At 37.8% G+C, this 12765-nt stretch overlaps 1 long non-coding RNA gene across 1 annotated transcript in view; it reads left to right on the top strand.

Moving 5' to 3' along the window:
• Nucleotides 1-10649, top strand: part of LOC132433275 (uncharacterized) — a 350642-nt gene extending 339993 nt beyond the window's left edge. Inside the window, exon 5 of the long non-coding RNA XR_009521105.1 lies at nucleotides 10530-10649. This is a non-coding gene — a long non-coding RNA (uncharacterized lncRNA). The remainder of the gene's footprint in view (nucleotides 1-10529) is intronic.
• The last annotated feature ends 2116 nt before the right edge of the window (nucleotides 10650-12765 follow it).

The following is a 12765-nucleotide window of genomic DNA, read 5'->3' as shown; positions in this document are numbered from 1 at the left end:
TCCAAATAATCATTAAGTGGACATATGGTGAATTGAATTCATACCAACACTTCTAAGTCTATTCAATTTTTTTTTTTTAAATGAACTAAAGGGTAACATCAATTTGTAGGCATTTTCAGAACTCTTCCATTCAAAGTAGGTTTTACTGACCCCAGTTCTCACCATATGAATTGAGTTGAGTATAAAAGAAAATGGATCTTTGCAAAAACATAGCCAAATCAAGCATGACAGGTATCGGGTTTGGGATTATGTATTTGCTCCTAAATTAAATGCTTTCAGTGGTGGTCTATCATTAAAAACGAACAGTTTTAGCATTGCTTTTCCAACATTTGCAAATCACGAAGGTGACTTGTGGAAAACAATCTTCTTCAGTGGCTGGGCTCTCCAACTGCCTGTAATTTGATTATGAATTTCGAATCTACTTTGTGTGGCAGAGGGTATGTGCTAAGAAAGGAGGGTTAGTAGGGAAGGAGCCAGGGACTATAGTATGTCTTTCCTGAGTAGCTGAGTAACACAGGTGAGCATTATCCATTTACATTTACTCCTGCAGCATTTCAAAGCCTACAGATCAAGGGCGAATCTTCACCATCTTGATAACATTAGTCTCAGTAAATACTATTCCCTGTGTGCCCCAGAGGAAAAGATCAAATTACCCCAACAAACCTAGACAGTTGAGAGATTTTAGTAATTTTCCCATCCTATTTTCTCTCTCTCTCTTTCTCTCCCTCTCTCTGTCTCTCTGATAGATGGTATAAATTGCTCTTAAGGAAAGTTATAATGTGATGAGATTAGGTTATTCTTCAATAATAAATGATTATTCAGACCTTTTGGATACATATCATTCTAGTGTACACAATAGTAGATCTTCTCCTTTGTGTTTTTGGAGAATGAGAATGGGCTTCTAAAAGAGCCATGGATTCCAGCCTTTAATGGGCTTTGAAAAATACTAGACTTGAGGGTAGTAAGTTGACTCCATTAGGAAAATTCAGTAATATTCTTATTTTCCTATTATCATAGAGGCATCTGCTGCTTGGGGAGAAATAATGAGATAAAGGTTTTTTTCCTACACATCAGTAAGTACTATTTGGAGATCTCATGGAAAACTGTTTCTGCAGCAAAGAGCAAGTATAGTTCTGCAAGTCAAGGACAGATTGTGTCCTGTGTAACCAGACATACTGACTCCTGCCTGCCTAATATTTAAGTGGAAAGTTGACACTTGGCTCTCTGACACAAGCTCTGACCTGACAAAGCAATATAATCTTCTCAAATAAGGTCAGAATGGCTAGAAAATCCCAGCTATTTACTATTGAGCTGATTTTCAGAGCCAAAGGGCCTGTTTGCTTTAAATCAGCATACTCCATCAACCTTCCCTTCACTCTGGAAAGTAAAAACAAAACAACAACAACAAAAAAATTAACAAACTTGGAGAATCCCTGAGATTTTTTTCCAAATTATGAACATCCTTCTGATTTCGTTTTCTAATTTGTAGGGTACAATGAATATAAGTGATAAAGGCATATCCTTTAAAAATATAATCTCAACCCAACCAAAATTAACTGTTTTCAGTTATGATTTCCAGTGGATCTCTTTTCTGGGGATCAGGTTTTAGAAAACAGAATAAATTAATGGCAGATACCAGTCAAAATTCTGTGTTCCTTTAGGACCCAGTTTCTGTAACCTCCTCTTAGTCAAAGAATTATACACACACACATCCACAGCACTATGGTGAAGGGGACCTATCAGTAAAAATCCCTGCTAAGGGCATTTCTTTAATATGTTTGGAATTGTAAGAGGGAGAGGATTTTCTCTTCAGACTCCAGCCTCACATACCTTGGAGCTGATGAATTCTGCACATCCCTGGGATTTGCAGGAGGTTACAGAACAAGATTACACACCATGGTGATATATTTACTGCAAGGACAACCCGGGCACAGCTGCAGCTTGAAACCAGAAATGTGTGGAAAGAGTCTAACCATGAAATACTTAAGGCTATTATTTCGTCGGAGCATCCTTGTATACCCAGGAAATGAAGCCAATCAATTTTGCTTTTCTTTTTCATTGTTGTTGTTGGTTTAATGCAATTTAGTCTGAGAGGATGAAAACTGGTACCTGACTTTATTATTTACTCATGTAAAGTCAGGGCTGAGAAAAAAATCAGTCCAGTAACAGGGATTATATGTAGTTAACTGATCTGCAAAGAATGAGAAGAAGGCAAAGCTCTCCATTTATGCAAAAATGGATGGTGGGGTTTGCCTCTCCTTTTAGGATTAAACTGCAAATGTCATTTAACATTGAATGGCTTTGGAAATAATATCACACTGAATTTCTCAAGTGGATCCCCCAGACTTTTTCCTTTTACTCCCAGTTCCTAAATAATTATACTGAGGGCACCGTGGCTTGAGTGGCTAGCAATAATAGACAATGCCCTCATGGAGCCCATAACCTTGCAAGGAAAAGAGACATTAAAAGGAGAAGGATATAGATAATAACAGAGTTACAAGCCTCGATAAAGCTAGAAGGACAAAGTACTCCAAGAGAGCACATTACATGCCTTGTATTTTTGTGTTTATTTATCTGCTTGCTCTATAAGTCTGTGAGATTCTTGACCGATGCAATGTGTTATTTAAAATAACTGTTTAAAAACTTCGATGTTTTATCATTCTATTCCCAGAGCCTTGCACAGTCCATGGCACATGGCAGATGCTTAGTAAACTTGGTTAGTTATGTTTGCTGAGGAAAATTACAGTTGCTAGAATTACTCATGTAATCCTTACAAAAATCCCATGAGCTAAATTTTGCAGGTATTAGTGTTCTCATTTTACTGACAGGAAAACAAAGGAAAAATTAAATGATTTGCTCAGACTCCCTCAGCTAGTAAGACAGAATGAAAACAGGTCTCTGAACTCTGAAACCAGTGTTCTTTCCCCACATAACACTGCCTCCAGAAAAAATAGATAAGATAAAGAATAGAAATAATACTAATGAAACTAGCAGACAATATATGCTTGTTTGCATGTCAATAAAGGGGGAAAAACAAAACAAGGAAGGAGGAAACTTCAGAGTTGAACACGGATTAAAATGAATGCAATTCATCCTCAAATAAAAATGCTATAGGATAAAAGCCAAAAACTTTCCTTAGAGTTTTGTATCTCCAGCAACCTGTATTTAAACAGATGTCATTCTTTTTAAAGAACCCTCCTATTCAAACTTTTGAAAAAGAAGATTTGCCTTTTAATGGGAAATCTTTATTCCATCATGGAGGTAAAATACAACTTCACAAGTTTGGTTATCTATTGTCAATTTTAGCAGATTTTTTCCCCTGAACTACTGTAGTTGGCATATAGAAAAGACAGGCTGCAATATATTTGAGGCCAGACTGGAAACATTCACAGGAGGTGTCTTAGCTTGTGCTCGCCATGACAAAGTACCAGAGACTGGGTGGCTTGAACAACAGAAATTTATTTCTCACAGTTCTGGAGAGTGGGAAGTCCAAGATAAAGGTGCCAGCTGGTGAGAGCTCTTTTCCTGGTTTGCGAAGGCCTTCTTGCTGTGTCCTTATGTTGCAGAGAGAGCTGTCTCTCTCTTTCTTCCTCTTCTTGTAAGGCCACTAATCTCATCATTAGGGCCTTACCCTCATGACCTACTCTAACCCCAGTTACCTCCCAGAGGCCACACCTCCAAATATTATCACACTGGGGGTTAGGTATTCAGCATAGGAATTGTAAGGGGGTGGGGGAGAAAAACATTCAGCTCATAACAGGAGGTATAACTAAAAGAAATAAAACTGGTTGTATTACACACACACACACACACACACACACACACACACACACACGAGACTAAGCCACACTCCAAAACGTTGACAAGAAGACCATGGGTGAGGTTATGCCTAATCTTGAGGGACTACCTCTGAATAATAGAAATTAGAGTAACAATCCACAATGGAAGACCAAATAAAGCTAAACAGGAATGAGTCATGCATTTGACATTATTTTTTAAGAAATCAGAGATATTTAGACATAAATAAGTCAGCAGGAAGGTCGAACACTGGTTTAACTGTCCCAAAAGAGCCTTTTGAATTTAACTTGAGCATCTTGGAGCCATAAGAGCTGAAACATCCTCATTTTAAAAGGGTACAATGTTCACTGAAATACAAAATGTTTGTACAAAACTACTCTATTGACTATGGTTTCCAATTATTACCAAAGTGGAAGAAACTGAGCACATTTTATATTTTGTTATGTTCTACCTAATTAGCAAAAACAAAACAAAGAAAGTATATACTGTAATGCTGCTATATTTCAGTCCTTATGAAAAAAGGTTGATGACCAGTATAACCACCAGAAAATCAAAAACTTGTCTTGATTAATTGTGGTATTAAGGACAAAAACCTGCACATGGTGTGTATTTATTTTGATTTGTGTCCTGCCTGCTTTCAACTAGAATTTGTGGTGGTAAAAAATAAATCACTATATTTACCAACTCACGTTTGATTGCACAGTACAGAAAACCCCAGCTACAATGGTTTAATAAGCACATAAGGGAATTTATTGGCCCATATAGTTGAAGACTTGAGGTAGAACCCATATCTAACACAACTAGATCCAAGAATTCAAAGAGGTCAACAGACCTTGGTCTCCTTATCTTCATATCTCAGATCTGCTTTCCTTTGGGCTGGCCCCATCCTCAGGCACTCTGTACTGTGGAATAAGATGGAGGCCAGAAGCTCTAGTTTTTCATCCCATCCTGTTGGCCATTCTCCTGGAAAATTAACACCTCCTTTACAGTCATGCTAGTAAAAGCATATGAATGTGCTTTGATAGGCCTGACTTGTGTCATGTCATGGCTTCATTCTTGATCCAGTTACTGAGGCCAGGGCAGCAGAGCACACTGATAGGCCTGGCCTGGGTCATGTTTCCACCCCTGGGCTCTCAAAAACTAGAATGAATTCCCTCTAAACCACATGGACTGAGAAGAGGGAAAAGAAAGTAAGCAAGAAGTATTGAGATTCTGTTACCACAAAAGGGAGGAATATTCTTCATGTAGTTGAACACTATGGATGTCTACCCCGATCCAAGTACAATAAAACTGAATCACTGACAAATACTGGAAAGCAGAAGTCATGTATAAATGAGGTGATGGTCTTGGGGGTGAGGGGAAAGAAGGGGAGATGATATGTCATAGAAACCTGGATTGAGAAAATCTGGAATGATCAAGTATAAAACTTTGCTTTGAGTTTCCTAGAAGCAAAGGCAAGGAGAGACTTTCAATCGAAAAGAAACACTCGCCTCATCTAAAGAAAGGAAGCTCCCAGCTTGTCGGGTGATATAGATACATTTTTGGCTCTGAATTCTGAAAAGAACTTGTCTCCAAGTCCTTTAAATAAGACTGAGCAACATAATGAGGGATTATTTTTTTTAAAAGCAAGTTTTTACTGTTATGGTCTCTCCCGTTGCGGAGCACAGACTCTGGACACGCAGGCTCAGCGGCCATGGCTCACGGGCCCAGCCACTCCGCGGCATGTGGGATCTTCCCAGACCGGGGCACGAACCCGTCTCCCCTGCATCGGCAGGCGGACTCTCAACCACTGCACCACCAGGGAAGCCCTAAAAGCAAGTTTTTAAATAGAGGTGGTACACATTCAGCTCAATGAAGGCCAAGGACATAGCATTACACTGTAGCTCTGGAAAGTCAAGTATTCAAAAGGCTATAGTGACTCAGTCCAAGTATGTAACCTAATGAAGGACTCAGAGGTAGAAAACCTACAATGAAGTACTAGCCCTGCCACTTATTAACAGAGCCGCCTTAGCTAGGTCCCTCTTGTTCTCTGAGCTTATGTTTGTTAAATGTAAAGAAGTGGTAATAATAGCAATATTTTCTGACTATATGTGAGAATTAAATTAAGTAACATGTCAAAGTACTTTTAACTCTCTAATATGTATGCAGATAGGTAACATATTTTCATCAGAAAAATTTATACTCTAGGATCTTCTAGATAAAGGATAAAGTCAGATCAGATTATATATATTTTATAATTAATTACATAAAATGTTCAACTGATGAGTCATTAAATAGTGAAAGGCTATTTTAAGTTTTCATTGCAGTACTAATAAAAGCCTTTTTGACTCCCCACTTTTTATTATTTTGCTCTTAAACTTCTCATGTTTCAAATAAGTGAGGTGTCAACCACAAGAGAAACAGTCATTTTTATTTGTGAAGTACTTTAAGACGGTGATTATAACACTGAATAAAGCTTTGCAGATATTATTATTACCAATATGATCACTACCACCACCATTACTTCTACCAATTGCTACAATTTATTGAGCATTTACTATTGGCCAGACAGGAAATGAAATGCTTCGCATACATTAATAACAAAATCCCTGAACTAGAAATGAGAAGGGTGATTTTTATAATGCCTCTCAAGAGCAGTAAAACATTAGACTAATCACTTATCTCTGGTCCTGGGTTTCTCTAGGCTTGGACTGGTATTGGTTGCACATCTTTAAAGTTTCCTTCCAGACTTCAATATTCTATTACTACTTTGTCAGGGTCAACTTCATGGTGCAAAGGTTGCTTCTCACATTTGTGGTTTATAAGTGCTTTTACCCCAGTTATGAATTGATACTTTTCTTAGAATGTTCTCTATGGTAGTTTATCAAAAGCAGCACCATCATTTTCTTTCAATGAACTGATGGGATATTCTTCTAGACGAGAGAAGGGCATGTCTTCTACAATTTGTGGAATTTTGTGGAATGTGTTCTCTGGAAGAAAATAGTAAGGAGCCAATAAGTTTGTGTCACTGCCTTAAATTAGTGAGTGGTCATTGTATTTCAAGCAAAAATTCATTTCTTTTTTTTTTTAACCTTTATTTATTTATTTAAATTTTTAAAATTGAGATATAACTGACATAAACATGATTTCTTAAATCCCCTAGCAGTTCAGCAGCTTTCATCAGTTAAGGTCATAGTTAATATACCAAATGGTACCTAGCAGTGGTTTTCTTTTCTTTTTTTTTCTAAATTAATTAATTTATTTATTTTGAGCTGCGTCGGGTCTTTGTTGCTGTGCACGGGCTTTCTCTAGTTTCAGAGAGCGGGGGGCTACTCTTCATTGCGGTGTGTGGGCTTCTCTTTGTGGTGGCTTCTCTTGTTGCGGAGCACGGGCTCTAGGCGCGTGGGCTTCAGTCGTTGCCGCGCGGGTGCAGTAGTTGTGGCTCGTGGGCTCTAGAGTGCAGGCTCAGTAGTTGTGCCTCACAGGCTTAGTTGCTCTGCGGCATGTGGGATCTTCCTGGACCAGGGCTCGAACCCGTGTCCCCTGAATTGGCAGGTGGATTCTTAACCCCTGTGCCATCAGGTAAGTCCCCTTAGCAGTGATTTTCAGTTTTGGCTACACATTATAGTTACTGGGGAATTTTTAAAAATATTAATGCCTGAATCCCACAACAGAGATTCTGATGCGATTGGTCAAGGGGGGCAGACTGGATATTGGGATTATTTTTTCCAGTGCTTTCCCAGATGATTCTAATGTATAGTCAAGATTGAGATTTACTGGCCCATCTGGTGTTATCAGTGAGGCAGGGCATCACATACCCGAAGATAAGATGTGGCAATCAGGAAGAGGTGGTGGATGCTCTGTTGGAAAAAATCAGCAGGATCGACTAGTTGGGCCCCAACCAACACTTACACGATATGTGAAACAGGCAGTATAGATAACGTCTGGTTGTAAGAAGGAGTTTTTACTTATGTATGTTACTTGGGTGGCGCATCAACTGAGTTAAAATGGAGAGGAAATGTATGTCATCTTCAATGGGAGACTGTGCCTTTTTTCTTTTTCTTTTTTTCTGCTGGTTTTTAATTGTCAAAATCCAGAGGAGGCACCTGGGAAAGGTGTATATTTACCACATTCTCCTGACCCTCCAACCCCTTTTGGGAGGCACCAAATTTCTTTTTCTAATTCCAAGGTCTTTTGGACATGGTTTATAATATCATTTTATCCTGCAAGGTCTATTTTAATTGACAGAACCAATAGACACAAGAAATCATTACCAAAATAAGAATCCAACTCGAGTAATCCTTTGAGGATTTCTTTGCTTTCTTAAATAAAATCCAACACATGGTCCTGTTCTGGCATGTTTGGGAAATTACGCCCATTATGTCTCTTTGTTTGCTTTTAAAACCCGCTTCTTTAATTTCTTGCAAATTTTTCTGTCCAAAGCTAAATTGATTCTGCACAGCAAAGATAAACTCCAGTCCAGAAACTAGAAAGAAAATGTTTATGTGGTTGAGGTGCATATTTATAGAATTCCTGATTGGCTGGTGAGACCCGGAGGGTCAGCAGTCCAGCTTCTGGTAGATACAATGGCCCTTTTTTAGTTCTTTGAAATGAGAGGTTTTCATCTCTACCATGAAGCTTTCAGGTCTGGTCTACAGATGGCTGATATTTGTGATCTTTCTTATATCTATTTGTGTCTTCTTAGATGAAATTTTGAGGTTACATGTATAAATAATATGGAAGGAAGTGAATGCTTGAGGTTAATGTTTGTAGGAAAAACCAGGGAGGGGACTTTTTGCTAAAGGTTTTTTAAAAAAGCTACTCTACTTCCTACAGACTGATGTAGTAACCCCAAGACAAGGGGTTTTCACAAATTTTTTTTCCAGTTTTTATAATGAATGCAAAACTGTATCCCATAACCTGAAGCAGAGAGAAATAATCAAATTAGTCACAGTGTTATACAATTTCTTGTTTGTTTGTTTGCCTTTCCATTTCACAATATGATGAGAGAAAAGTAAGATAATTTGAAAAGCAAAAGCGTAAAAAAATAAATTTCCTCCATGTAGCATTTAGGGGTTAAAAAAAAAAAGAATAGGAAAGGCCACTAATTATAATATACTCACTGACTACCTGAAGATTTCAGAGTTTTTATTTTTTTGTATTGATTTTCCTGTTGGTAGGAGTCCTGACTGTTTTGTTTCCTCATATCTCAGCCTTTATCACTGTTAAATAATGTTAGATATGTGTGTACATGTATGTGTTTTTGTGCATGGCATGTGTTAAAGGAATTTAGAAATGTAGTAACAAATTTTCTCATAATACAATTATATTTTGATTCTAAATGTGGATTTTATTAAACTACAGGATACCTGTAAGAAGCTTTGGCTATAAACAGTGATGATCATTTTGTAATGTATAGAAATATCGAACCACTATGTTGTGTACCAGGAACTAACATAGTGCTGTAGGTCAATTATACTTCAAAAAACAAACAAACAAACCACAGAAAAAGAGATCAGATTTGTAGTTACCAGAGATGAAGAGTGGGGGCAGGGGGAATTGGGTGAAGGTAGTCAAAAGGTACAAATTTCTAGTTATAAGATAAATAACAGGGATGTAACACACATGATTAATAGAATTAGCACTGCTGTATATTATACATGAAAGGTGTTAGAGAGTAAATCCTAAGGGTTCTCATCACAAAGAGAACATTTTTTTTCTTTTTCTTTATGTTGTATCTATATGAGCTGACGGATGTTCACTAAATTTTTGTGGTCATCATTTTATAATGTACGTAAGTCAAATCATTATGTTGTATACCTTAAACTTATACAGTGCTGTATGCCAATTATTTCTCAATAAAACTAGGAGGAAAAAAAAGAAGTTTGGGCAGTAAATCTTAGAAAGCAATTTCGATTAGTTTAAGCAAAAATTAAGCTTCATTGCAGGGTTATTGGTGTTATTTCACAGTACCTAAGGGCTAAGATATGTCAGTGTTTTAGGCTACTTTTAAAATGAACTCAATGATCCCTGACTCCTGGTATTTACACCATGTAGAATCTCCTCCCCATGAGTGTAGACTGGAAATAGTGACCTATAACAAATAGAATACAGCAAAAGTGACGGGATGTCTCTTCCAAGATTAAGTTATAAAATTCTATAGCTTCCACCTTGTTCTTTCTCTTTCCACTCTGATGAAGGCCGTGATGTGAGCTGCCCTGTGAAAAGCTTATGTAGAAAGGAATTGAGGACAACCTCTATCCATAATTAAGAGGAACTCAGGCTCTCGATGTAACAGTCTGCAAGGAACTGAATCCTGCCAACAACCATGTGAGAGCTTGGAAAAAGATCCTTCCCTAGTTGAGAATTCAGATGAAACCACAGACTAGGTCAACACCTTGACTGTAATCTTGTGAGAGACCCTGAGATGGAAGATCCAGTTAAGCCATGTCTAGATTCCTGACCCACAGAAATTGTGGGGTAATAAATGCTGTTGTTTTAAGTCATTTAGTTTTGAGTTAATGTGTTGCATAACAATAGATAACTAATATAGTCAGCAACAGACTGGAGGAGCGCTAGGGAAATCCATAAAATGTGTCTTTCTGCTCCTTAATTCTCTTTTTCTCTAGTTGTCTATCTCACTCAACTCTCATTACCAAACCACTTTGCCCTCAGTGCAAGATACACCAATAGCTGCCACATTTACCTGCCCTCTGTTTCTGTCATACTGAAGGAAATTAATGTCTTTTTAGATACATTTCCAAAACTCTAATGGCGGGAATCAGATTGGCTGATCTTGGATCAGAAATGCATCTCTGAACCAATCATCTATCCCAGGAGGGAAACACGCAAGGAAGAGACTGTGATTGATCTTGGTTGGGTAAGTGTACTAATGCCACAGTGTCTGGAGTAACTGTGAAGACTGAAGAAGGTAGATGTGTAATTTGTTTCCTTATTTTGTTCACTTTAGCCTACTGTTTATACAATTTGAATTACTAGTATATGCTAGTAATATATTTGAATTACTAAGCTCATATATACCATTACTCTAAAAAGTAAATATAGAAAAAATTAAGGTCTCTAAAAGACTTCCCACCTAGAAAATGCATCATATGAAACTTGACATTTGTGCAAGGTACATGCCAAGAAGTAGAAAGTAATAGACACTGACATTCTTGATTATTCAGAAAGGATATGGTTTGACATTTAAGGCCAACTGAAGCTTCATACACCCATTGTATCACAGGCTCATTTGGCCCTCCATTCTCTGCCTATTTTCCTACATGTGTAGAAAAACTGATAAAATTCCAGCAAAGTGGGGGAAAAAATGTAAGATCAGTTGTTATACCAGGATGGTGAGCGTTAATCAAGCTACAGTATTTCTCTAGCTACAGTTGTGTAATCATGACAAATGAAAAGATCGCTTCAGAACTGCCTATACTTATAAGAACAGAACATTGACTGTGATCAAACAATGTAGACAAAACAAATGGCTTTGCTGCTGTCTCACTGGGATCCAAACAAAACAAATGGTAGAAGATTATGTTATATATATGTGTATATATATATATATTTTTTCTTTATTGGAGGGGACGCCCAGATGATTATATTTTGACCATCAGACTTGCTTTGTGTATCAAAGTGTTTTCTAAAAATTAGCTCTGAAATCAGAGAAAATAAGCATACTGTCCTGCTCTTTTGGTGTACTAGGAGTATCAGTGAGAGGTTAAAAAAAAAACATCCTGTTGGAAATGGCCAAGGTAATATGATCATGTGTGCAAGATGCTAAAGGGCAGTTAGTCAGTGCATGGGTTGTCTTTGGAGTCAGAGGCAGGAATGGTGGGGTGATGAGCACACAATATCTATATACAACATAGTAAGTGTCTGAGGCACCAGAGCTTTAGAACCACACTACTTGGGCTCAAATCCTGCGTTTGCCAAGTACTAGACTTAGGGCACATAGTTTATATTCTGTGCCTCAGTTTCTTCATCTGTGAAATAGGGAAAAATTTAAGAGTACCTACCTTTACAGTCTTGTTGTAAAGATGAGATAAAATAATTGATACAAAGAGTCTGGCACAATGCCTAATATATATTAAGCACTCAAATGTTAGCTAAGATTATTACATACTTTTTCATGATACCAGTTATTTAAACTCCCTGAACCTCAATGTCCTTATCTGTCAAATAGGGAACTGATTTTAGCAATGACACCTATAAAGTTGCGTGTATGATCCAGAATATGATATTATGCACTCACTCAATCTAATATATGTTTTCTTAATTCTTTGAAAGTGAGAAGGGAAACTGAGCTGGTAGTTGCTTTGCAATTATCTAGGATCACAGCTGCAGTCAACATGGTGGTAAATTAGTTTCCTAGGGCAGCCGTGACACATTACCACAAACTAGATGGCTTAAAACAATAGAAATTTAGCCCCTCTCAATTTTGGAGGCCAGGATTCCAAAGTCAAGCTTGCAGCAGAGCCATGTAGCCTCTGAAGGCCTTGGAGGAGAATCCTTCCTTGACTCTTCCAGCTTCTGGTGGTTCCTGGTGTTCTTTGGTCTATGGCTGCATAAGTCCAATCTCTGCCCCTGTCTTCACATGGTCATCTTCCCTATGTGTGCCTGTCTCCAATCTCTGTCTCCTTTCTCTTATAAAGACACCAGTCATTGGATTTAGAGTCCACCCCAAATCGAGTATAATTTCATCTGGAGATCCTAAACTAATTACATCTGTAAAGACTTTATTTTCAAATAAAGTCACATTCTGAGGTCCTGGGTGGAAATTAATTTGGGGAAGGGCACTATAGTATTAAACCCACTACAGTGGTGGTATTTGCAAACGCCTCCAATTCCGTGCCGTTTATCTTATTTTCACTTCAACCCATTTACTCAACCCACATTTTGGGAGTAGCTACTTTGTGTCAGACCCAGGGACACAAAGGTAGTTCCTTAAAAGAGTTCATAATATTTTGAGAAAGATGCACA

Source organism: Delphinus delphis, chromosome 11 (assembly GCF_949987515.2).
Source record: "Delphinus delphis chromosome 11, mDelDel1.2, whole genome shotgun sequence".
Classification (NCBI taxonomy): Eukaryota; Metazoa; Chordata; class Mammalia; order Artiodactyla; family Delphinidae; genus Delphinus; species Delphinus delphis.
This window is presented reverse-complemented; position numbering and strand designations above follow the sequence as displayed.